Here is a 26,932-nt window from a genome sequence, read left to right on the forward strand (position 1 = left end):
CATTACATAAAAGGGTATGGTCTTTTTTTTTTAGTTTTATTCATTTCAAACGGGCCGGATCTGGCCCACGGGCCGTAGTTTGCCCACAGCTGGCCTAGGCCCACACCACTACTATTACTGAGCAGTAAGTTTGGCTCTAAGCTTCCAAGCAGCCAAAGCAAAAAAAGGACAGCACGGAGGTTTTTTTGAAAGAGACAATGTTTTTTCCGGTACTAAATGCTGAAGGGAATTTCTCAAATCGACCGAAGTGCTGACACCAACACCACCTCCCTGCCTCATTGGGCTCCATCTTCAAACATTGTGGCCTCTGAGATCCTGTCTGGCTGGTGTATCTGACACTGCATCCTGAACTCCAGCAGCTAAGGAAGTTCCAGCCCTGATTCTGCCCTGTGTCTGGACCTGCTTAGTTACATTTGAGGATTAGATCCTCCATTCCCGTCAGCCATCGGCATGCACATAGCAGAAGAATCTCTGTATTTGCGGGACACTGGTACTGAAGACGTAACCCATTGTTCGTTCAACAAGCACTTACCAGAATCCTCGCTGAGCAGGACACTGTTTTAGGCAAAGGGAAAGAAGCACAAAGTTTTGGCCCTTTGGAGCCGATATTTTTTGTAGGATTGACAACACATGAGTGAGTAAATATGTTATATACTCAGGTAATGATGGGCATGGGGAAGAAGCCCAAAGCAGGGTAAACGGATCATGTGTGCTTGCTTAGTGGCTGGTTTTAGTGGCGTTGCGTGGCTCCATGTTCATCTCACGCCTTTTTTCTGATTGACAGCACCTTTTCCTTAGCAACACGGAAGAAACATTACAGAACCAAATACCTTTCACCAAGCTGTCCACGAAGGGTGGCAGGGAAATGTGCTACTACTATTTGAGGCAGAGGCTTTTGCCAAATTGTTCATCACAAGAATAACAGTCGTAGCAGCCAGGTCATTTCAATGGTAAATCTAATCTGAGCCCACGCCACTGAATGCAAGCTCTTCCTGAATTCCTTTCCCGGGTGCCAGATTTGCTCCTTGTATGCTGTGCTTAGATGGGCCACGCCCTCAACATATATTAGCTCAGTGAGTGAGATTTCTGGGAATCAGGAAAGGAAAAAGGCAATAGAGCAGATGGTTAGGAAGCTGGGCTCTGGAGCCAGACTGCCTGGCTCTCCACCTGGACCCTGAGAACGCCTAGCTGGGTGATCTTAGACAAACTGTTTAACCTCTGAAACTGTTCACCTTGTCTCTAAAAGGGGGTAATAATAGTAAATAGCTAATATAATAGGATTAAATTAGATATATGTACAACACTCAGAACATATCTGGCCTATCACACCTAATAAGTGTTTACTGTTATCATTATAACTCCAGTATACAGATGGGGATATTGAGGCTCTGAGAGGTAAAATAACTTACCCAAGGTCATATAGGTAGTGGGTGGTGGATTCAAAATTTATACCTAGGTTTTTCCGACTCCGAACTCATGCTCTTCCTGCTAATGACTGCTTCCATCACTGATGCATAGGCATTAAAATAATGTTTCCTATAAGAGACCTAGATCCAGATAACAAGAGCCAAACAGTCAGAGGCATTCACAAGAAACCAGGGTCATGAATTATACTGGTGAGTGATCAGCAATGTTTATCAAGTGCTGTTGTGCCCAAGGCCTCCCACCCAATCAACAGTGTTGACTCAGAGCAATGGGTTTTCCTCTTCCCTGATTATTCACTTCATTCCTTCATTTCTTATTTGTATACCATTTACTGAGCTGTGGGGTGGGGGTTCTCAAAAGCAGATGAAATGATCCTGCTCGCAGGCTGGGGCAGGAAAGGGCAGAAGATGTATGCAAATGGCGAGCATGGTCGGATACTCAGGAGGGTGGGCCCAGTCAGAAGGGGACTGGAATGGGAAGCAAGAGTGCGGTTGGTTCAGGTTGGGAATAGTCACAAAGGGCTTCTTTTCGGCCCTGGAGGAAGTAACTGACGTTAATTATCCAGGAGACCTGCTAAACAGTGATGTCAAATGGAAGGTCAGTGAGGGTGTCCTGAATAAAGTTACCTACAGAACATAAACCCAGTGCATGCTTTGGAAGTAAACTTTTTGGGATGGATTTTACATCGCAAAGTATTTTTTAATCCCTCAGGATTTTTATGGGAAGAAATCTGAATTAGAAACCCACATGCTAAAGGACTTCTTTGGTTCTGTGTTAGTCAGGGTGCGGTCAGAAATTGAAAACCACACCAGTTATTTACACAGAGTAAATTTAATCTGAAGAATTGCTAACCAGATGTAGCTGTTAACTAGGTAAATAAAAATGTAAAAAGAGAGCTCTACAGCATCATGAGGTAGGCAACTGCAGGAAACAGCTCCCACCTCTATGTGGGAACGAAAAGAAGTTAGAATTACTAAAAGTAGAAGCTTGGAGAAGGAGCCCCTAGGGCTGGGACCCAGAGCTTGAGGAGGGGTGTGGCCCATGCTGTAGTCTCTTTGTGGGGCACAAGGAGGCCAGTTCCGAAGGGCTGGAGAAATTGCAAGCTGGATTCAGCTGCTACTGCAGTAGGGTAAAGAGTTGCTGGAGTTCTGCTCACAGGAACAGGAAGCAGACAAGAAGCCAAAAGCAGCAGACAGGAAGAGGCAAGTCCCTTCCTCCTCCAGTCTTGCAGCTTCTTTCTAGCACTCCCTTTGGCAGAGCCTAACATGGGGCCAGTTGGCAGTACAAATATGAATCCAACACAGGGATGCCTGTGGCATCTTCATCCCCGTCTTCAGCCTGAGAGGGAATCCAGGAAGCACAATAGGTGTGTGATACCAGAAGACCATGCAGGTTTCAAGAGAGCCCTGAATTAGAAATGATTCTTCTTAAGGGAGCGGCAGGAAAGACTTCGTAGATAATTCTTAAGCTGAGCCTTGTGGCCCAAGTAGACCTGGTCACAAAGAGAACATTCCACACAAGGAAGCCTGGGCAAAGATGTAGAAGCAGGAAGGAGGGGTGTGTGTTCAGAGATCGTGAAAATACTTCATCCTGGCTGGATAAGAAATGAGGGTGTGGTCAAGGTTAAGGTTCATGAGGTAGATCTTCAAGACTTGTCTCTGCCAGCTGAATTGTTTGAACTCTGTCCTGGAAGCAGGGAAAGATTTAAATTAGGAGAGTAACAAGAACAGAATTTCTTCTGAGTGATGACTCCTCATTCAGTATGGGGAACAGGTTGTAGAGCAAAGGAGACCAGTTAGGATACTTGTAACATTCTAGTTGCATAATGGTGTGAACCTGATCAGTGGCAGTAGCAATAGGAAGGAAGTGGAAGGGACAGACAAGAAAACTACTAAGAGAGTAGTAGTGAAATGAGTGGGAATTGCAGTGAGAAAAAAAACAGAGGAGATTGGCTTAGGTCACTGGATAGATAAATGGTAGGGCCACTCTCTAGGATGGGAGGTAGCAGAGGTTGGAAGGAAATAAATAGGATAGGAGCATGACTTACGTACGCTTTGTACACGTGGCTTGAGCATTTCAAGTGATGAAATTATTACCTTAAAAGGCAGTTGAGTTGATGTTGAGCTCATGTTTAACAGGGCTCTGCAGTCCACATGACATCACTACCGCCTTCCCAAGAGGTGTTGCTCATTAAGAATATGGAAACCATTCAGCAATTCCAGGAAAGATCTCCAGGATCATTGACACTTACAGCAGATGTAGTCATCATTTCCCATATTATCATTTTTTCCCTTCCATCCACATGATGGCATTGAGGCCTGTGTTGGCAATATGGCAGATGACGCAGAAATCGACATAAATGGATTTGTCCCAGTGCTCAATGACTAGTTTCTTAATTTAACTCTTGGCCTGAAATTTCTTCCTAAGCAGATCTCCAGAAAACTTTAAAAAAAAAATTTCATCTTGTGCCTGAAGTGGTTGCTGATCTCACATGAGGACGTCACTATTATTCTGAAGTTTTGGAGGACTGCTGTTGCGTTTTAGTTTGCTAAGGACTATCATGATTGGAGCCAATGGTTCCTTTCTTCATATCTTCTACATTGAGAAAGTAATTGTACACAAAGAAGTCATAGAAAGCCAGCACTACAATAGAAATGTTGTAGTAAGGGATATCTAGAAGGCCTCCTTGGCACTTTGTCTTATTCATCTTCCTTTACATACAACACCATTGCTTAAAAAGGAGAGATGAGGGAATAATTTGTGGGCATGCAAGGGGTCCATGGATTTCCCAGAAACCGTCTTTTACTTCTTACCTCTCTGACTTCCCTTTACACATTTTCACCCACCCAACCATTTAGCACTACTCTCTGTGCAAAGCCCAGCTCAAAATCACCTCTTTCTCCCCAACTACCCAAGCTCACTGTAATCCTCTGAGCGGCAGTATCAGCGCTGTACCGCCTTCAGCCCTGTCTGATAGTATCAGGCATGCTATCCCACCTTTCTTGTGCATGATCTGTCTTCCTAAATAGAGTGTAAATCTCAGGAGAGCAGAGACTCTCTCATTTACCTCTTGATGTACTTGGTGCATAAATGACTTCGATGATAGCCTTGACCCATGTTCTCCTGGGCTAAGCCACAGAAGTCACTGGATATGTACTTGGAGGCTAATCCCTGACCTTTCTGTTGTTTATACTCATGTGTCTGAGTAGCCCTAGGGATCTGGCCACAGGACACAGGCATTAAGGAAGCTGCTCCCTTTCTGTAATCACCCCCGGTTCTTCTCATTTATTCCTCCCCAGAGGTGAGCCACTCTTTTTTAACTTGCACCATATTTATTAACTCTCTGTCTCCCAGTAACACACAAACACAGTCTTGATGAATGAGATACACTACTGCTCTCAGAAGAAAATCAGCTTCTATAAAAGTTAATGTGTTTAGTTCATAAAGAAAAAAAATCTTCCTGCACACAATGGTTGCTTGGAAATCGGTGTAACCACTTTATGACCTCATTTACTAACCGGAATGATGCCTTGTTTGATCTCTAAAATTTGTTTAGGATTCTCAGGAAAGGGCTCCTGGGTGCTACTCACTGACAATTTATACACTGGCCTGGCACACAACCCTGGAAATAAATACTAAGGAAATGGCCGCTTTTATTTCTTTTGGCTGTAATTTCTTCTCTCTGCTAGTACCTGAGTATTTCTCAAATAGTTTATATTAGCAGACTTTCTGAGCATCTCAATAAGACTGTGTTGGTTTATTATCTCCACATAGGAAAAGAGAGAGTTATTTACCAATAGTGTAAAGAAACTATTTGGGGATACAATGGTTCCTTAGAAAAGTCAACATCAGATCAGAATTCTAATATTACACTATTGGATATTATTTTCCCTTTTAGGTAGCTCTTTTCCCTGAAAAATCAGAAGAGAAGTGTACCATGTCTCCCCTCATGTGAGCTGCTGGCTGTCAGAAACAGAACAAATTTGAAAGAACAGCTGAGAAAATATGAAGAAACCTGTTTGCTGATCACTGTTCCTACATGCTCAGGTATTTTATCTCTGTCACAGATGGTGAATGGGAGAGATATACTCCATATAATTTTGTACTTCAGGTTCAACTCCTCCTTACCTTTCATGGCCACAACTGCACTACCACCAACCACCACCACCACCACCACCACCACCACCACCATCTCCACCTCCACCACTCTGCTAACACAAACATGTGATATCTTTGCTTCTAACTTTGGTTTTTAGCAAGAATATGTGTTGGGTGAAACGAGATTTGTTTTCTTCATCCCTATGTCTATGTGTCAGAGGATGTGATAAAATATGATTTTCTAATAAGGGGTAATTCTGTACTATTAGGTAGGCTAGTGATGCTTTCTGGGCTACGACAACACCATTATCAATTTGTAGCTATTTAATGATGAAGTCAAATTTGTAAAGTATTGGGTCATTTCAGTTTCAGAGGGGGTTGATCCAGTGTTTCAGTGTTATCCTCAAGGATCTGATTTTCTGCCTTCCATGGCTAAGACTGATTCCTTCATGGTGTCAACATGGCTGTAGCATTTCCAAGCTTCACAACCATAGAGTATACCATCCAGGAGAGAGTACTTGTTTCTCCAGGACCACAAGGCCATCCCTGAACCAGTGACTGTGGCCAAGGTGATGGGTTGTGCTGATGGGCATAAGCAAATGAGGGTTCATCCTTAGAGCTGTGGGTCAGATTAGCTTCTCCAGAGATATTTTACCAGTCCCTAGCACCCATCTCATTTTTATCATACCCTATCACCCAGGCCAGATCTGAGCAGACACCACCTGGTTACTTGAGCATTTCCTAGCTGAATTCAGAGATGTCTCTTCTCCATTTAGTCTATATTAATGTAGGTGATGCTCACACTTCTCTCGTACTTTTCATCTTTACTTTGTCTTTTTGTCCCAGGATTCTGTTTATGTTCCAATACTCTTTGCAGATTAGGCCTTTCCTCCCTTCCTGGCAGTATTATTCCTGTCTCCTTTTTAAAAACAAGTTTTCTCCAACCACTTGCTAATTCCACCTTCCCCAATTCTCCCAAAACACACTCTTCCATCCCTACTCACCATCAAGATGTAATGCACAAATGAAATCTCATGCCAGGACACTGACAAATGGCACCAAGAATAGATGCTCCCTATTTTAGAAGTGGATGTAAACTACTTGTGTTTACACTTCAAAAATGGCTGTTAGGTTGCTTCTGGTTCATTACCTTACACCTAAAATTTGACCAGCACTACCTCAACAATGCCTTTCAACAAGTAAACAAATTAACAAAAACCCAAATGCTTGAGGCTTGAATTCAGGAACTTGAACCAGAAACACAAACCTCAGAGTGAAATCTAGTCAATAAGAATGGAATGTGACTCGGGCATGTAAATTATCTTGGTATTCAAATAGCCCTCAGGAGTTGAGATGTTTATCTGAGTCTCAAAATTGGAAATCTCCCTCTCAGGGTTTTAGACTCAGACTCCTCCAGGATTTGGTGATGTGGTGTTCAAATCTCTGTGGTAGTTGTGAAACAGATTTTGGACATCTTTCAAAACCTATTAGTATCATCATCATCATCATCATCATCATCTCGAAAGTGCTGTATCCACATGTTCCTCTGGTTTTGGGTCACTACAATCAGTGAATTTTTCCCTAAGAACTCTTCCCCATTGGTCCATAAGCAGTTCTCTGAAAAATCTATTTTAGAGACATAGTTAGAAATGACAGGAGTCAAAGAACTCGTCAGAAAGAACAGATGGTTACTTTCTGTGAGAAACAAATGCTTTCTTAAAAAACATCTTCTATTCAAAGCTTTAACCAAGAGAGCCTATTCCAACCCCTTGTTGTTGTTGAGATCTGTCTGTGGGTTCCTTATTAACATTAATATAAAAGATTTGGATTTATTGTGAAATATGTTTATTAGGCCATTAAGATACAATGCTATCAAACGGGATTGAACGAATACATGAATGGACAGACAGATGGATAGGTATGCCATACAGCAAATCCCTAAAATATTGATGGTAGAATCTAGGTAGTCATGTGTTTATGGATGTTCATTGTCTAATTATTTTCATTTTTTATATGCTTAAAGTCGATTCCCTAACCATGTTGACTATTGACCCAAGGTGAAATTAAAACTATGCTTTTTTGTTTTTTTTTCTGAGTCCCGAAGGGCTGAAAAGGGGACCAGGGAAAGAACAGGCTTGAGCCCTGGATGATGTCCAGATCAGTGGTTACAGAACACTCCTCTAATTGTTATGTCACCACAAATTTAATGCTCACAATATGCCAGTGTCTGTACAGTTTTGTTTTGGGCATGAAATAATAATTTAATTATGACAGGCAATTAAAAATGGTGACTACTATATTTGTGTCTTCTTAAGAACTGTGCCAATTTTTTATTCATTCTGGCGTGTGTGTGTGTGTGTGTGTGTGTGTTAAAGAGAGAGTTTGGAGCGGGAGAGGGAAGAGGGGGCAACAGAGGAATTGAAGAAATTAGTTGCACAATCTTCTGCCCCACTGAAGGGAGATGAACAGAAAAGAGTTTAAAATCTCTTCTAGGATGCATGTACTATATAAATATGTAGCTGAAGTGGCAAACCCTATTTTCTTAAACAATACAAGGTTTAAGGGTTTTTTGTTTTTAATTTTTATTAATTCGGCGTGTGTGTGTGTGTGTGTGTGTGTGTGTGTTAAAGAGAGAGTTTGGAGCGGGAGAGGGAAGAGGGGGCAACAGAGGAATTGAAGAAATTAGTTGCACAATCTTCTGCCCCACTGAAGGGAGATGAACAGAAAAGAGTTTAAAATCTCTTCTAGGATGCATGTACTATATAAATATGTAGCTGAAGTGGCAAACCCTATTTTCTTAAACAATACAAGGTTTAAGGGTTTTTTGTTTTTAATTTTTATCAAAACAATAATTGTACTGGGTACAAATCAAATAATACAGAAGAACTCAGGAACACTGATATTTTCCCAGCCAGCTCTTGATTTATTTTTATCTCTTTTCATTGTTCCTGTATTTAATTCTTTGGCTAGTTATTTCCACAAGTACAGTTATTATAATTCTAACTCTGTATCATAATTATAATTTATAGTCATTATCAATTAACTCACGAGAAATGAACATTTATTTCACATTAACCTCTTCTTTCCCATCCTTTTTCCAATATTTAGTATTTTTATTATTTTAATGCTTCCATTAGTAAGTTACTTCTGTGATATTAAATAATATGAGTAAATTATTTGTTTCCACCAACTTTGTATCATTCCAATTTGGAAGATGGCCTTACCCTTCCTCTACATATCACCCCACCCCCACATTCTGTCTGTTAGCTATGTATTATTTTACCTTGTCAGATATTTATGAACAATTACAACTTGTTCTGAAATTTCACCTATATGCCTGCTTTGTCTGTGGATTGACTCTGAAATATAAAAATGAATAAATAGTGTCTACATTTGTATAACAATGTAAATACAGTTTACTGCTTGGCCAAGTAGTATATTAGGTTACTTTTCATTTTCTATAGGTTCAATACTAGGTTTCTTGAACTACTTTAAAGAGACTGTTCCCAGCATCAAAGATTTTCCTTTTTTCCACTTTGTCATTTGCCTAAATTGACATCACATTTGGATTTGCTTCTTATTGCAACCCATTATTCTTTTCTCTTCTCTTCTTTTCTTTATTTTTTAGAGACAAACAGTTTATTTGGTTATAAGGAGTATAAACAGAATTCCTAATTCCTTTTCTCTCTTTTCTGGTGATAGTCAAATGGACAGTTTATACAAGTGTTATCAAGTGAGTCCTCTGTGTCCCCACCTGCTGCTGGTGAAAGTGGGATTCTTGGGGTGCTACGGGAATAACAATTTCCCAAGGTCTCCATGGGAGGATGAGGTATCCTGGGAAGCTTTATTTCTGTGGAATTAAACCCCAGAGTCTCCAAGGTCCCATCTCCCTCCATCCCAACATGGAAGAAGTCCCATTTTGTCGCATCAGGGCTAAGGTTAAAGCCAGTGCCCAGAGTTTCCACTCTATATTTGCACGGCCCAGTCCGGCATCAGGCTAGGTTAGCTGGTGTCCCCAGCTGCGGACCATGTGGCTTCTAGGGCCTTTTGGCTATGGAAGGAGCATGGGCAGGTTCAAGGAAGCAGGAGTAAAGCAAGAGGAACAACAGAAAGAGAACTTCTTTGTGTTGGGATTATGGGATTATGGATTCCCAAATTTTTGCATGCTTGCATTGGCTCCACCCCTCTGGCCAAGTACCTTTTTCCCAGGTTAGACTGACAGACAAGCACCTTCCCTATGTCACCCCAACTTCACTGTACATGTGCCCATCTTCCCTTTGTTGGACCCCTTCCTGTAAGGCTGCAGCGTCCTGGTGAAGCTGCCCAGATAACTGTGCTTATAATGCCTGGCCTCCCCTTTTCTCCCTTCCTATTATTAATATTAACAAAGTAGCTTGTTATGAAAGTAAAACAAGGATTCCCTTGCAGTCCTTGATCTTTTGCAGAAGTGCAAAGATGCGTGAGTTATGTACTTGCAATAATTATTTTCTAGAAGGAGGAGCCAGCTGTGTGCTTTCCGATGCATCAATAGTTGCTACATTTTCCTGCTAGTTTTCGGGTTTAATGGCAGAAAACAGGAGTACTTCCTTGATGCTATTGGAGTCTGTGAGAAACATGGTGATTAGGTCCATTAATGTTCATGCCCCAGGCTTAGTCCAGGGCACTGCAGAAGTTTTCATCTATGAACATAGCCTTATTATTACCAGTGGCCTTGGCCTTGGCCTATTCTTCGGAAAGCTGCCACTGCCACATGGGGTGATGCAGCTTAGTGTAGGCATTGCATATGTCCTTCTTCCTGACAAACAGCTCATAGTACTTACTAGAGCAGCCGTGGGCAAACTACGGCCCGCGGGCCGGATCCAGCCCGTTTGAAATGAATAAAACTAAAAAAAAAAGACCGTACCCTTTTATGTAATGATGTTTACTTTGAATTTATATTAGTTCACACAAACACTCCATCCATGCTTTTGTTCCGGCCCTCTGGTCCAGTTTAAGAACCCATTGTGGCCCTCGAGTCAAAAAGTTTGCCCACCCCTGTACTAGAGCCTCTTTAGAGCAGTGGTATTTGGCCAAAGGGTTCATTATCTGTGAGATTGATGCATGTCACTTCCAGAAGCTCCCAAACAAGCTTATTAAGGAACCTGGCTGTGGCCTGAGTGGAGAGCAGTCAAGAGCTTTTCCATGAAGTTTGTTTCTGGCAGCTTCTTCCCCAGGGCTTTCTGAAACTCCTGTCCATTTCTGATTCTATGGAGAATGGGGTGAAGTCAATCTCGTAGGCATGGTCTTCCGGGCCATCTGGATGGTAAGTGACCTTGTAACTGCCTGTAATATGCTTTATCGTCTCTGAGATCATCTTCATGATTTCCATGAGCTCCTCATAGACTGTGTAGATCATGTAGAGCTCACAGGGGGTGAACTCAGGATCATGAGTCAAATCAGTTCCTTCATGACGGAACTGGCACCCAATTTCACAAACCTGGCAAGTGCCACCAAGAACCAGCATCTTCTGGTGGAATTCTGGAACAAATCTCCTATATAAATTCAGGTCCAGCTCATTGTGGTAGGTGATAAAAGGTATGGCCACAGCTCCCTCTAGGATGATGCTCATCATGGGAGGTCCAATCTCTAGGAATCCTGACTCATCCAAGAAACTTGTATATGTGATGATCTTAGAGCAGATGATTAATTTCTGCCTCACTAAGTCATTCAGGATCAAGTCCAAGTATCTCTGACAATATTGTGTTTCTTTGTCTTTGAGGCCAAAGTGAAGATGAGGTAACATATGCAAGCAAGGAGACAGCAGTGTGACCTTATAGGGAATGATGTTCAGCTCACCCTTCTTGGTTTTCCCAGGACTCCTCTGAACGCCAATTATGTCTCCTAATGCAGTTTGTTATTGATATGAATAAATTTTTCTTCTGATTTTTAATTCCTGGAATTGTCCATGACTTGCAACTTGACTCCCTCTCCTCCAAGGTCATAAGAGATGAACTTTTCCCCCAAAAGCTCTTTAGTATGGATCCCACCTGCCTCCAGGTGGTCCCCAGGCTGCAGATGGCTGTATTCTTGAATGAAGTGAATGAGTAACACACCTACATGGAGCTTGTGTGGTGTGGGCGTTCCCCATTGACCTTTAGTTGGTGGACTGCTTGGCTGCAGAAATCACTGGTTTTGGTTTGGGTCCAGGCTCTCCTCCTCGGCACCCACATCATTGTTAGTGGTGTGGCTGGTAGCAGCAGCACTGGCCTGGCTTAGTTCTTTCTCACTGAGCTCCTTCTGCTTGGCCTTCTTCTCTGCTACTTTCTTCTCAGCTTCCAGATGTCAGAAGTGCCAGCTGTGTGCTTCTGTTTGGCTCAGTTTTGCTTAGTTTCAGCTTGCCAATGTTCACATTCACCTCTGCCCCCTGCACCACAGCCATCTCTCCAGAGGGCCCGACCTGAAAGGGCACCGAAGTTTTCTTACAGTTTTTGTTTTTCCTGGAGTCCTTTATTGTACCTCCCTTATTTGATAGGAGAGGGGGCATTTCAGCATTTTACTATATCCTCAGTTATTATCAGTGTTAATCACACCTTTAATTCCATTCAGACTTCCCTCCTGGTCCTGTGTGGCCTCTTACTCCAGCCTGGACTGAGGTTTTCTAGATCTGCTGTAAATAACATCCTGAAAATCCCCATCATTGTTTGACTTGGTTGAATTAACTGTTTCTTGACTCTTGTCTTCCTTTTTCTTTTTTTAAAAATATACTTTATTGATTTTTTACAGAGAGGAAGGGAGAGGGATAGAGACTTAGAAACATCGATGAGAGAGAAATATCGATCAGCTGCCTTCTGCACACCTCCTACTGGGGATGTGCCCACAACCAAGGTACATGCCCTTGACTGGAATCGAACCTGGGACCCTTCAGTCCGCAGGCTGATGCTCTATCCACCGAGCCAACCGGCTAGGGCTTCTTTTTTATTCCAATTGTGCTTGAGCACCTCCTCCAGTGACTAAGGCAAGTTGCTTGTAAATGACATTTTGAAAAAATGCTTTCATGCTTTAATCTTCTCTCATTATTGACCAGGTGGAGAGTTTTAGAATGAAAATCACTGTCTTTAATGTCTTTAAACCACTCCACCTTTTGTTGTCTAGCATCAAGCATAATTCTTTTTTTAAAAAAAATATATTTGTATTGATTTCAGAGAGGAAGAGAGAGGTAGAAACATCAATGATGAGATGGAATCATTGATTGGCTGCTTCCTGCACTTTGGACCGAGCCCGCAACCCAGGCATGTACGCCTGACCAGAATCAAACCTAGGACCCTTCTGTTCACAGGCCAATGCTCTATTCACTGAGCCAAACCAGGTAGGGCCCAGCATAATTCTTTACAAGTCTGATGACATTCTGTGATTCTCCTTTCTTCACAGGTGAACTGTGGTATCTCTCTGAAAGCTTTGGGGATCTTTTTTTTTTTTTTTTAAGTGTTGGGTGATTTTATGCAGTTGTATCCAGGTATAGGTATTTTTAAAATTCATTGTGCTGAACACTGTACCTAGTTTTCAGTTCCAGGAATTTCTCTTTTCTTCGTGATATATTTTTTCTTATCTCTTTCATTTCCCCTGTGATTCCGATTAATAGGATAATGGCTTTCTTGGATTGCTCTTCTAATGTCTCATTTTAAAAATTTTACGTATTTCTATCTCTTTGACTGCTGCCTTCTGCACACCTCCTACTGGGGATGTGCCCACAACCAAGGTACATGCCCTTGACTGGAATCGAACCTGGGACCCTTCAGTCCGCAGGCTGATGCTCTATCCACCGAGCCAACCGGCTAGGGCTTCTTTTTTATTCCAATTGTGCTTGAGCACCTCCTCCAGTGACTAAGGCAAGTTGCTTGTAAATGACATTTTGAAAAAATGCTTTCATGCTTTAATCTTCTCTCATTATTGACCAGGTGGAGAGTTTTAGAATGAAAATCACTGTCTTTAATGTCTTTAAACCACTCCACCTTTTGTTGTCTAGCATCAAGCATAATTCTTTTTTTAAAAAAAATATATTTGTATTGATTTCAGAGAGGAAGAGAGAGGTAGAAACATCAATGATGAGATGGAATCATTGATTGGCTGCTTCCTGCACTTTGGACCGAGCCCGCAACCCAGGCATGTACGCCTGACCAGAATCAAACCTAGGACCCTTCTGTTCACAGGCCAATGCTCTATTCACTGAGCCAAACCAGGTAGGGCCCAGCATAATTCTTTACAAGTCTGATGACATTCTGTGATTCTCCTTTCTTCACAGGTGAACTGTGGTATCTCTCTGAAAGCTTTGGGGATCTTTTTTTTTTTTTTTTAAGTGTTGGGTGATTTTATGCAGTTGTATCCAGGTATAGGTATTTTTAAAATTCATTGTGCTGAACACTGTACCTAGTTTTCAGTTCCAGGAATTTCTCTTTTCTTCGTGATATATTTTTTCTTATCTCTTTCATTTCCCCTGTGATTCCGATTAATAGGATAATGGCTTTCTTGGATTGCTCTTCTAATGTCTCATTTTAAAAATTTTACGTATTTCTATCTCTTTGACTCATTCTACATTTTGAGAGATTTTCTCAACTTTAATTTTCAATCCTTCAGTTGAATGTCTAGCTTCAGTAATCACTCTTTTTGTCTCTGAGAGCTCTTTGTTCTTCTCTGATTGCCTCATTTTATAGACCATCTGTGGCCACCACGGAGTTGCACCCCTCAGACCTCCCTTCAAGAACCTGCTGGGAGGAGTGCGGGTAACTGACAGACTCCAGGTGACCTCCTTTGAATCACAGCAATATTCAGCCCCAGCCCTCACTCATGGAGGCTCCCAGGCAGTGACTGAGCACGGTGGGCCGATAGAGCCCGGTCATTCTGCCAGTTGTGATGCCAGGCAGTGGGCTGGCTGAGACTTTCTCAGACTTCACTGCAGTCTCAAGTGCTTATTTCCACCTTCTTTCCTTCCTCCTCTCCTTTCGAAGCTGTCAGACCTGCATCATAGACTGAAGACTCTCTCTGCCTTTTCCTGTTCCCACTGCCCTTTATCTTTCACAGGCATTCCCTCCCCCAATCTCCTATTCTTTTTACTTTATCTTGGCCTTTGCTTTCCGGCTAGAAATGACAGAGCATTTCATCTTTGCTTTATGAATTTATTCTTTTCTCATACCTCTCTAACATATTTTAATTATTTGCGTAACGCCTAACATCTAACCGATGACATTGTAGCTATTGTAGTGACTAGTAGACTCAAGTCACATTGCAGTAAACTGAAATTAACTAGAAAAAAAGGGTATCAACACATCAAGAAAAAAGTGTCAGGAAAGGGGGCTAGGCCATACCCCAGCCTGTGTCCAGAGAAGGCAGGATTTTTAATAATTGTAAGAGATGAAATAATATTGAACTAGCAATGAAAGCATAATTCTGTTCCATCTGTTACTGCATAAAGTTTTCAGATGTTCTGGCTAGATGTACAACTACCTCATTTAAATAATCTGTGGCAGGCATTATGCAATGCCTGGCGCTTTTAGTGATCCTAGTGCTTGCCCACGTCTTGTCTTGCCACTGGATTTTAGGGTCGCTGAGGGCAGGGACCATGTCATCTCTTCAGTGCCTGGTAGGACTGAAATGATAATAGCTGCTGTTTCATGTCTGGTAACTATGTACCAGGTAAGGTGGTAAACACTTTATCTCCACTGTTTCCTTTAATCCAAGCAAACGATCCCATTTTACAAATGGAAACATGAAATCTCAGAGAGGTTATGTGAGTGGCCCAAGTTCCCACCGTTAGAAGGAGACTCACATCTGCCTGCATCTGCCTGCCCCAGGATCTGTGCTCTCAGTCACATCCACATCCAGCCTCTGCCTGTGCCTGACACACAGAGGACACCAATAGCTTGAGCGACATGTACCAATGGGTAAGAAAAACCTATGAGTGCCATGTCATATGTATTCTACAGACTTGTGATGGGGAAGGAGTGGATATGCAGGTCTAAGGAGGCTGCATTTATATTGAAACAATCTTTCTGGAAGGGAGCAGTGTTTATCAATATCAAATCTTATTTCATTTGAAGTTTCCTGACCCTGTGGAGCTCTAATAATAAGCTGCTTTATAATCTTTGAAAAACAAATGCTGATTAGGAGGCAAAAGCGAGTCTTTTGATTTCCCCCTGTAGGGCCTCTGAGAGGAAGGGAGGCACTGCGTTAACAGCAAGCTTGCTCTCTTATAGAAAACCATCTATCAGAGCTTTTTCTTCTCAGGCCCCTGGAGAAGTGATTAAACCAACCACTGACCTCTCCTGCAGCAGCTCAGGAGTCCGTTTTCTTTCTATGAAAGAAAAGTTTTCGGGAAAAGAAAATGTCATTGATCTACAATCAGGAGAAATAAGTTTATACAAACAATATACACAGGAGATTTGGCGACATCTCCTGTGATCTCTTTCCCCCCACTATTCAGAAACATGAACTTTTATAATAACAAATGTCATCCGTTTTGTTCTTGGAATTCCTTTGCGCATCGCGCATAGGTCATCAGGAATTTCTTGTCATAACAGCTACCACTTGGCCTTCAGCAGTCTATTAGGAGGTTAGGATTTACCCAGGATTTGAATATGTGACTCTTCTTCCTCTTTTTGGGACAGTGTAATCATTTGGAGGAAAAATTCCATTAGTTTTCCCCCCTAATCTTTTCTCCCACCAGCCTGTAATGCCATAACACACATATTCATTCACCTCCCTAACTCATCCCTTTGGAAGTCACCAGAGATTAGCAGTTATAACTTCAGAATATACAGCAGTGATCCCAATCTTTAGAACTGAGCTGTGACATGGACCAGGAACTCATATGCAAAGGATGTTTGCAAACTAAAGCTGGCTAGTGCTGGGTACCTTTCAGTTGATGGCCCATCTAAGGGTCTATGGACAACTTATAAACTAAGACTCTCTTGCCCGGCCACTGTGGCTCAGTGGTACAGACAAGTATGAGGAAAATTTTTTTTTTTTTTTTTTTAGTTTTTTTTGCAGCATTGGCCCCAAGGGCAGCATTGTCTGGCTGCCGCAGGGACTCAGGGCTCTTATTAACCACCCCCAATGCCTTTTCTCCACCTGACAGCATCTTGTCGGAAGAGGCCGGGGCTCCTCTGGTTGAAGTCGGGTCTGCCAGCTGCCACGGACCAAAGCTCTTGCTCTGCTGGGCTGCTGGGCTTTCATGTTGCACTTCTGAAAGATAATAAAATATCAATCGCTTCGCCGTAGCAACGGGTTTAAGAGACTTTCTGAAGTATTGAATCAGTATGAGGAAAATTTTTTTTTTTTTTTTTTAGTTTTTATTGAATTTATTTGGGTGACTTCGGCTAACAAAATTAAATAGCTTTCAAGTGTACAATTCCATAATATGTCATCTGTATATTGTATTGTGTTTTCCATCCAAAGTCAAATCTCCTCTGTCACCATTTATCCCCCTTTTACCTTCTTCTACTTCCCCTCACTCCCCTTCCCTCTGGTATCTGGTATACTGTTGTCTGTGTCTATGAGTTTTTGGTTTTTTCCTTTCATCTCTTTTTCACCCAACCACCAACTCCCCTCTCCTCTGAGAGCAGGCAGTATGTACTCAGCATCTATGGATTTATTTTTATTTTGTTTATTAGTTTATTTTGTTCATTAGATTCCACATACAAGTGAAATCATATGGTACTTACCTTTCTTTGACTGTTTCTTTAACTTAAACATAATGTTCACCAGTTCTATCCATGCTGTTGCAAAAGGTAAGATTTCCTTCTTTTTTACAACTGAGTAGTAGTCCATTGTGTAAACATATCATGGTTCCTTGTTGCTTCACATAAGTCCCACTCCTGGCTTTAGAATCCTAGCTGCAGCCCTGCCTCTTACCTTCAGGACTAATGTGTATATTTGTTTACCATTTGAACTTTGTATTTAAACTTGGGTGTGAATTCCACCTTAGCTTTGTCTCCAGGAAACCACCCCAGACAAAACATACTTGGCTGTCACCACTGGTACACCAACTCTGACTATTTATCCCCTAAGTAGGGGGAGGGATTGGCCAGTAGGAAGTTAAGATAATGCACATTTTATGCAGAAGATATATTTATTGGCATGGTAGAAGAGTTGGCATCTGGACATGATTTCCAATTAAAGAAGTATAGAATTTATAAAAGAGCCATTTGACTTTCTAATGTGACATGAAAAGTATGGTTTCTTGTAAAAGCATTTTACAAGAAAAACAGAATGGCACACCTCCAGGCTGATGTAAAGACAATTCCATCAACAACTGCTAGGGCTGCTCCATGCAGCATTCCAGGATTACTTGACTTGGAAAAAGAAATGATAAGAAATATTTATCTGAAAGAGGAAGGATGAGCAAGCCACATAGCAGTGATGCTTGGGGTTTTAAGGAAAGGAGGGCGATGTAGGTGCTTTTCCAGCCTAAGGGCTACATTGGACGTGACAACCAGAAGGAACTTGTCCTGATGGTTGGTCCTATCTAGACCTTGGAATTCTGTGCATTCTCTGCATTTCCAAGAGGTAGGGGACACGAATCATTACTGTGTTTTATATTAACTGTCCACAGGCAGGATTTGTGCACCAGCATGCGCTAAACATTTGAAATGACTCCCTTTATACTGACATAGGAGAGAGAAAAGAAAAGGTAAAACAAAAAGTTCATATTTCTGCTGGCTTGGAAACATCTATCGTCTATTTCCAGCCTCTAACATGGAAGTGTCTACCTTTGTATTCTTCAGTACCATTTTTATGCTTATATAACTTTCTAGAGAATGCTCCACTTTAAGCTGGTAATGTAATTTTCTTTTTCTGTAGGTATTTTTCCCCTTGGTATATATATGTAAACCTAGGTATTATGAAAGCTAAGATGTATGTTTTTACTTCTCCTCCACTCCCTCCTTCTTCATGGTTTATAGAAAAAAGTAGCAGAAAGTTGCTTAATACAGGGAATCATGATCAAAAGAATGCAAAGTCACATAAATTCAGTTTTGATACTCAGCTGGTAATAGTAGTAATGATTAATCAACACTTCTAGAGTGCTCTGTAAATGGTCCTGTATGACACTTACATGTGCACTAGCTAGTTGATTTTGCTTTATAAGGGTCCTCCATAAAAAGGGAGTAACATAAAAAGCCACAAAAGAAGAAAAAAGAAAATATTTATCAAGTATATACTACGTACCAACCTTGTGCTAGATGCATTATACACCTTAACTCTTTTATTCTCCTCAAGACTATAAGAGAGGCACCACTGACTCGATGATGATGATGATAGTGATGATGATGATGGTGGTGGTGGTGGTAATAATGATGGCTACAATTATCAAGACTTTTATGTGTGCCTGGAATTTACTAACTTCACTCTACCTTCATTCATTCAAAAATCATTTATTGAGTGAGTGCCCACACTGTGTGCCAGGCACTGTTCTAGGCACATCAATATACAAAACACACAAAAACTAGGGCTCTTAGAAAAGATTTGCTGGTGAGATTAGCATAGGAAACTTCCAGGCAATACACATATACATAGGGAACAAGAGAGAATATGTTAAAAGGGGATACACGCTTTGGAAAAATAATAGATCAGAGTATAATGAATCAGGATTGTGATTCAGATTGCAATTTTAAATCAGATAGTGGTAGGCCTTACTGAGAAGGTGGCACTTGAAGCAGTAGAAGAGGTTGGCCGTATGGGTATCTTGGATAAGACAGCTCAATGCAGAGGGAACAGCCAATGGAAAGGCCCTCAGGCAGGTGGAACATGAAGAGTTCAAGTAAAGGCCCACATGACTGGGGGCCAGATCCTGTAGGGTCTTGCAGGCCAATGGAAGGAGTTTGACTTTTACTCTGAATTAAATGATAAATCATTGGAGAGATTTGAGCAGATGCATGACATGGTCTAACAAATACTTTTAAAGATTCACCCATGGTGGTTGTGTTGAGAATAATACTCCACCTTGCAATGGTTCTCTGAGTTTCCTAGACTTTGAATTTTACAAATGAGAACATGGGGCAGAAAAATCAAGTAATGGTTAAGTGAGTGGCAGAGCCAGGAATCAAACCCAAGCCAGGCATTGCCTGACTTCCAAGCCTGGACTCATTTATGACTGCCTTGAAAGAAGAGCATCTAGGTTCACATCAGTTCAAGTTCATGATTACTGACATACAGATTTCAAGGACGGAAGAAGCAGCATGTTCTTTTGGCTTGGTATTGGAAGGCAAAATAAACAGTCATGGATTAATTTAGCCAATGATTACTGAGTTCCTATGTTTGTAGTCACCACATGAAGGATTGAAGTACAAACCACCCCTTAGGTAGCTTACAGTCTAAAAGGGAAGAGATGGATATTAAATATGTGCAAGAAAGTATTATAGGAATCGTTGTAAAGGGGTCTATAAGCTGAAGTGGGAGCCAAGTGGGGGCGGTCAGTTCTAAGGTGGAGGGGTACGTTGTGGTGTGGCCCTTTGCAGTTGGCCAAATCCTTTCTCACATCTAATGTTTTATATTGTCTAGTTGTTCAGTGGCACTGAGTTTCCTTCAAATGGCTTTTTTTTTTCCTCTTGAGGTACTTCCAAGAAAAAAGCAAAGATTTCCTCTTCTAAAGCTTCCACTTTGGGCCTTGCCACTGACTTTAGTTTTACAATTTCAGTCTGTTGAATTCTTCTGTCTGGGATGCATTGCAGAAACCCAGAAAACAGAAGGGAACAGAAGGCTGTCTGTGTTTTTGATGTCAGTGAACTCTGTTGTGAGTGTGTGTGTGTGTGTGTGTGTGTGTGCACGCACGCGCATCTCAGATTCCTGCCAAGGCTGTGCTCCCCATCCAGGGGCCTCCCTCCACCCTCCAATATTTTGTTTAAGAAGCTTAATCAGTATTGTGTCACCGTGTTGGAGGTGGTGCCTCTGTTGGATGAAGCAGTCACGTTGCCTTTCCGGTTTTCTCCATGTGAACTCTGGACTCTCTGCTCCTTTTCCATCCTGCTGCCTTGGCTGTCCTGTCCCTTGGCCTGATCCTCCCGAGGCCCCCAGCCATCAGCGGCGGGATTGTGAAATGGAAACAGGATGGCCAGTGGGCACCTGGCCTGCGCTGCGTTAGAATTTCCGATTCTGCAATGTGCTAAACTTAAAATATGTGACACTGAGAAATTCATGTACCTGCTCGTCTGTAACTCAGACATAGAGTGCCGGCTTCATAGGGTCATATTAAATAAGGTAACCCATGGGATGAGCTTGCCTCATAACGAGTGCTCGATGAATGTAGCTAGTCACAGGGTTATTGTAGGGACATGATCTTCTCACATGTGAATTTGCGACTGTCCTGAGCACAGGGTCATGGCCTGGGCCAACAATAACAGCCACGAGTCCCTTTGAGGAGGAAGGCCAGAGGGCCGGCCACTCATTTTGCTTGTCTCCCTGCTGGGAGGGTGGGGACAGAGGCTGGGGAATCACAAGCCCCCTGCTGAGATTTCACCCCAGTGGCTTCCAGGCAGTAGCTTCACCCCAGGAATTATGGAAATATTTGTGTTCCCAAAATCTTGCTTTGGGCACCATCCCAAGGGAGCTCAGTGTTTAGATCAGCAGTCCGGCGTCAGACTTTATGAGGCAGGAGAAACGGCAGCAGACAGGAGCCTTTCTTGGAGTGTTTCTAGGGAGGTAATGAGGATGTCATTGTCAAATCACCAATAAATATTGAATGTGTCCTTCCTCCAGGGCAGTGTGGTGGGGCCTTGGAGTCAGCTTAGTGTCTGCTTGCTCCCCGCTCCCCTCTGTGCTCACAGTGAGACACTGGGAGAGGCATCAGCCCTAGATGTTGGAGACGGCTGCTTTCTGAAGGAGTTGAACACTGACTCATGGGCTTGAGGATGGAGCAGCATCCACACTCCTCAGCAGAACCCGTACACTACACATAGGAAGCGCTTCCCTGTTTACTGGGACACATGCGGAGTGGTGGCACCCAGAGGTGGGGTGGGGGCCTGCAGGAGGGCTTCCTTGGAGCGCACATCTACTCCACAGACATGCATGGACCGTCCCTTCATGCAGGCCCTGCAGGTCTGGAGCTCCTGGCCTGGAGCCCGGGGTGGGGAGGAGGGCAGCATGAGACAGCTAAGAGAGTCCAGGACATGGGATGCACGCAGTGAGGGAAAATAAAGTGTTCAGGGAGCATGGGGCCAGGCAGTTGCTCCTGACCGCATCTCAAAGGCCTAAAATCCCCATTTATAGGAATGTAGCCGGGTGAGATCTGGAAAACAAACAGATGCCCTGATGACTTACCAGTGGTTCTCAACCTTCTGGCCCTTTAAATACAGTTCCTCATGTTGTGACCCAACCATAAAATTATTATCGTTGCTACTTCATAACTGTAATGTTGCTACTGTTATGAATCGTAATGTAAATATCTGACATGCAGGATGGTCTTAGGCGACCCCTGTGAAAGGGTCGTTCAACCCCCAAAGGGGTCACGACCCACAGGTTGAGAACCGCTGACTTTAACATTGCTGACTTGCTAACTCCTCCAAGGGCAAGGATTAAGCCTCTTTGACTGGCTTGGTCTGTCTGCCATGCAGTTGAAAGCACATGGGCATTGAATATGGCAGAACTATGGGATAGTCAAGGGAGAGGCCTTTGCCAGCAGTGTGGGCAGGTGGGGGAGGGGTGCCTTACATGAGGACTGATTGGCTCAGTGCTGACCCTGGATAAAGTCACCTCTCTGCCTTCCAGAATAGGTGTCACCCATTTTCACAGGTGATTCAGGCTAAGTTAATTCAACCCAGGCCTTTAATCTGTCTGTCCAGAACGTTGGCATTTGGCCGCCTACCCTCCCTGACAGAGCATCCAGGAGGCGGGCCGTCTTAGAAAGGTGCTTTGTGTTTGCAGAAAGGAAGATGTTTTGCACATCTGAGGTTTTATCATTTGCGGGTTGTGACTCAATAAGGACATCATTCCCCTTGGGGAAGCAAAGCAGGCCCGGGACACACGAGCTGGGCGACCGTGTTCAAGCATGTCAGAACAGGCCAGAGGGTCACCGTCAGAAGTAACCCTGGAGCAGGCCTGGCGCTGGAATGCGCACCTCGAATCGGGACGCTGGAGCAATCTTCTCTTCAGACGCAGATAAAATCAGACCCTCTGGGGTCATGCGTCCCATTCCGGGAGCTTCACTGAGAAGGGCTTTGGACAGGCTTCAGAGGAGAGCTGTCAGGATGATTGAAAGTCTGGAAGATAATACCTCCGAGAGCAGGTTAAAGGACACAGGTCTGGCTCCAACTAGCTGTGCGTTTTAGACGAGTCACTTCTACTCTTAGGAGCCCTGTTCCCTCTCCTGTGAAATGAGGACAGTGGCCTGGCCGACACTCGGGTCCTCCCAGGCCTCCCAGCATTTCTATAATCCAGCAGGAGAGGAACTTTGTCACTGGTTTTAATTACATGCCTATCTGTTACTCATCTGTCTTCCTTACAGGAGACAGAATAAGGGAATAAAGGCTGGTGATGAAGGCATTTTGCTGAAGCAAAAGCAATGCCGTACAGGGCTTTCCCCTAACAGACAGCAGAGTTCAGAACAATAAATGGAACTTACCTGGAAAGTTTTTGTTGAAAATACTCAGTTCTCATGCCTTCAGAAGTCATAGCAGACTCTTCCGCCTGGAGCCCTTGCCCTTGCCCCACCCATGCAGACAGGAAAGCCTCTTGATTCCTCCATGTGGTCAGGTGAGATGGGAGTGATATGTTTCATCTCCCAAAGTGATGCCGGAAATTTGCACCCATGTGCACTGACTACAGGTCACTGCAGGGCATGAACTCCATGTATAAAGGAGGGGGGTGCACCTCCAGAAAAGCTTAGCCCTTGCTTTCACAGTGCTTCCAGAGTCAGGGGCTACCTGCCAGCTGCTGTTGACATGTCTCCATGAAGTCTCAAAAAGTGACTTGTCCCTGGAGGTAGCACCCTCAGAGTTCTACCCCCAACCTCTTCATCCTCTACCTTCTCTGTGGAGGAGCCAAACCTTTGGAGCAAGAGTAGGTGAAAGTGGAGCATCTGGGACAGAGTTTGAAAAACAGAACTCCAGAGCCTATAGCTCCCATTCTTCCCTGCCTGGGGTGGGAGTGAGTCAGCATGGGGTTGTGTTGCATGGAGTGTGGGAGCCAGGATCACGGCCATGCTGACAGGGACTAACACCCAAGGCCCCCGTGTCCACCTTCCAGTAGTGCTCTTCTTGGTCAGGCCTGCTTCTCAACTTGGGCTGCACTTTGCAATCAGCTGGGCAGTATTTTTGAAAATACTGATGCCCAGATTTCATCTGAGATGAATGAAATCAGGATCTCTGGGGTTTCAGGAGGAATTTCCTTATGCTATAAACTGTACTTTGAACCACTATATGATTCCAGTGGCAAAGGAACCTAAAACACACAAAACATCAGAAGAATCACAAAGGAATAGAAACCCAGCTTACATCCCCATGTCCCTGGCATACATAACCCTCCTTAAAAACCCTCTCCTTTGGAGCTGCTCTGCTTGTTTGTGCCTGTGCTATGCATGCGATGGACATATCACCTTTGATGATCTGATGTACCTGAAGAACATCTGCCCTCAATGAGTCAGCAAAAAGCAAAACAAAACAAAACTTGGTTGTAGGTCTTGTTCTTTAAATCTTCACCTGAGGATATGTTTTACTGATCTGAGAGAGAGGGATCGGGGGAGAGAGAAACATCGATGTATGAAAGAAACATCAATGGGTTGCCTCCCTTATGTGCCCTCACCGGGGATTGAACCCACAACCTGGGTATGTGCCCTAACAAGGAATTGAACCAGCAACTTTTTGGTGCACGGGATGACGTTCCAACCAACTGAGCCACACTGGCCAGGGCTAGGCCAGTTTTGACATCCGCTTACTCTATTGCTGTTTGTCCCAACCACAGTGATTTTGTCATAGCGCCTCACAGTTAGTAGGAGCCTGACAGTTAGTAGGATCTCGGTATGATTTCAATAGCTAATGGGCAATCCTCCATCTTGCCCCTGAACATTTCAGCCCACTAGGGGCTTAGAGAGTATTCGGGTAATTTATTCAGAACTTAGAAGACTGGCAGCACTAAATCAGTATTTCATATCCGTGGGGGCTCCTGGCTGTGATACAGATTTACAGAATTTTATTTTCCATCTACAGTTTTCCTGCCCTACCTCGTCTACCAGACAAGCAAAGGGCTTGCATTTGTGTTACAGCTGCGGGATGTTTTCACCTTGTCTGTATATGCACCATTAAATAGTTCAAGATCAAGTGCGGAGGAGATAAATCGCAATCTTTTTCACTGTTCAGAGCTGGGTTCTTTGATTCCACTTACTCCTGGGTTTTCATTGTTGTTATTTACTATTCCTTTGCAGCTCTGTAGGTGCTGGATGATGGATGGGGCAGAGTGCAATCTGTCAAAGCGAGGCGCGGGCATACAGATGGCAAAACCTATTACGCCAATCATTACTACCCACTTAGAACTCTCGTTTCTCAGCTCTGTTCATCTTTGTTCAAGCTTCTGTTTGTACCTGAAAGGCTTCATTCTCAACCGCCCTCTTCACCTCGTCATCTCCAGATCACTCCTCAAGGCACCTGGGGTCCCGATAATATCTGCTGTTCTTCCCCATGACCACACCTACCCCTGCATCTGCACTCCTTGAGGACAGAAATCATACTTCTTCTTGTCTGAATTCACAGCACTTAGCAAATTATAAACGCTTGAGAAGTTTTTGATCAGTATATACATTCGATAAACAATTGTCCGGCCATCATCTGAAAGTATGCTCTGAGAAAAAACAGCCTCTAAAGGAAGAACCAAGTCACTATGCTTCCCTACTAAGTTCCCAGGCTGGAATGGCAGTTCCTCTTTGACCCCTTTCCCCCTTCCTACAGTGAGTCCTCTCTTCCTTCTGACGGCCTTGTAGGAGTTCTCAACTCTCCACGCATTCCCTAGCGTCCTAACTAGGCCTTTCCCCCTCCCCTTCCTCTTACAACACAGTGTTGGCCTCCTCACTCGTCTCCCTGTTGGTAGTCTCTCTCACCTCCAACCAATTTTGCAGTCAGCTTCCATACTAATCTTTATAAAGAGAAAGGCTTGCTTCTGCCTTGAGCTTGCTCAAGAACCCATAATGGCTCCCTATTAGTGTTTATTTTTTCCTAAAATGCGTCTTTTCGTCATTATCAAACTACTTATCCTAAACCTGTTCCCTCCTCTTTCTCTTGCTCCACCCACCCAAGACAGATTGTCAACTATTCAGTGGGTTCACTGCAGTTCAGTGGTTGTTTCCCTGCCCATCCCATCAACATGCCCACAATAGTAACATCACAATAGTAACTGTAACCCTTATTTCATTCCAGCACACATGAGAACACTTAATGAATATATACCACGTGAATATAGCCTTGGGGTGCGGGAGAGCTGGTGGAACTCAAAGTGAATAAACTGTAAGTAGATAATCTCAATATCACATAGACTGTAGCTAATGTTATAATAGTTGAAGAAACTTTTAAATGTATTTTGATCTATGGTTTATGGAAGGACTCATTGAATCAGGGCCTTGATACAGGATTTTTAAAGGGAGAGGGTAGACCTTGCAGGGTATTGGGGGGGGGGTGAGGGGGAGGGTGGAGTAAAGTGGGAAGAGCAGCAAATTGCATGGAATTTGAAGGTACAGGATGTTCTAGGGAACAGTCCGTTATACACAGTGTAGTTGGAGCATAAGGTATTGGGAAAAGGAGGGTGTCGCAGAAAATATGGAAGGGCAGAAAAGTTCATTGGCACCAGGTTGTGTAGCCTCAAGGGTTTGGACTTTTTGTGTAAGAAAAAAAGAAGCCATTGAAAGATTTTGAGCAAAGTTCTGATTGCAAATTTTTGCAGGACTTTGTGGCATAATTCCCTTAAGGGCGTTGAGAAGTGAAAAAACGGCCTAAGGCAACCAATTTCCTTTTTTTGCGTGAGATGCCAGTCTTGAAAGAAATATGTCAAATAAAACTGAAAACTGTCGAACATCTCAGACAGCCAGGAGTTTGCTCTCTGATGTGTGGGATTTTGCTAAATGTATAATATTTGCATGTTTCCAGCGTTGTCATAGAAGCAAGTGGCATGTTTTTGAGAACGCAGATCTCTGGTGTTTCCTGGCTAGTACAGGATGTGCTTGTATTGGCGGAGTTGGGTGCCTGGAGCCCTAACCGGGTGCACGTGTACCTTCTGGAGTTGAGATGATGGGATGGTTCTTTCACCCCTTAGCAAGAGTGCCCACTGAAGTCAAAGTCAATCAGGCAGGCTGAAATCAAAAGCAATCCCTTCTCACCAACAGTTGCATTTGCATTTATTTATTCAGAATTGATATTTTACTGGAAGTGGCGACTTGCAGTCATTTTCTTTCGATCATTAAAATGTG

The 26,932-nt window shown here is 43.2% G+C and overlaps 1 pseudogene; it reads right to left on the minus strand.

Moving 5' to 3' along the window:
• Nucleotides 1-10,004: 10,004 nt before the first annotated feature.
• LOC102249961 lies at nucleotides 10,005-11,941 on the minus strand (annotated as a pseudogene).
• Nucleotides 11,942-26,932: the final 14,991 nt, after the last annotated feature.

The sequence above is a fragment of the Myotis brandtii genome, unplaced genomic scaffold (genome assembly GCF_000412655.1).
Source record: "Myotis brandtii unplaced genomic scaffold, ASM41265v1 scaffold104, whole genome shotgun sequence".
NCBI classification, from domain to species: domain Eukaryota; kingdom Metazoa; phylum Chordata; class Mammalia; order Chiroptera; family Vespertilionidae; genus Myotis; species Myotis brandtii.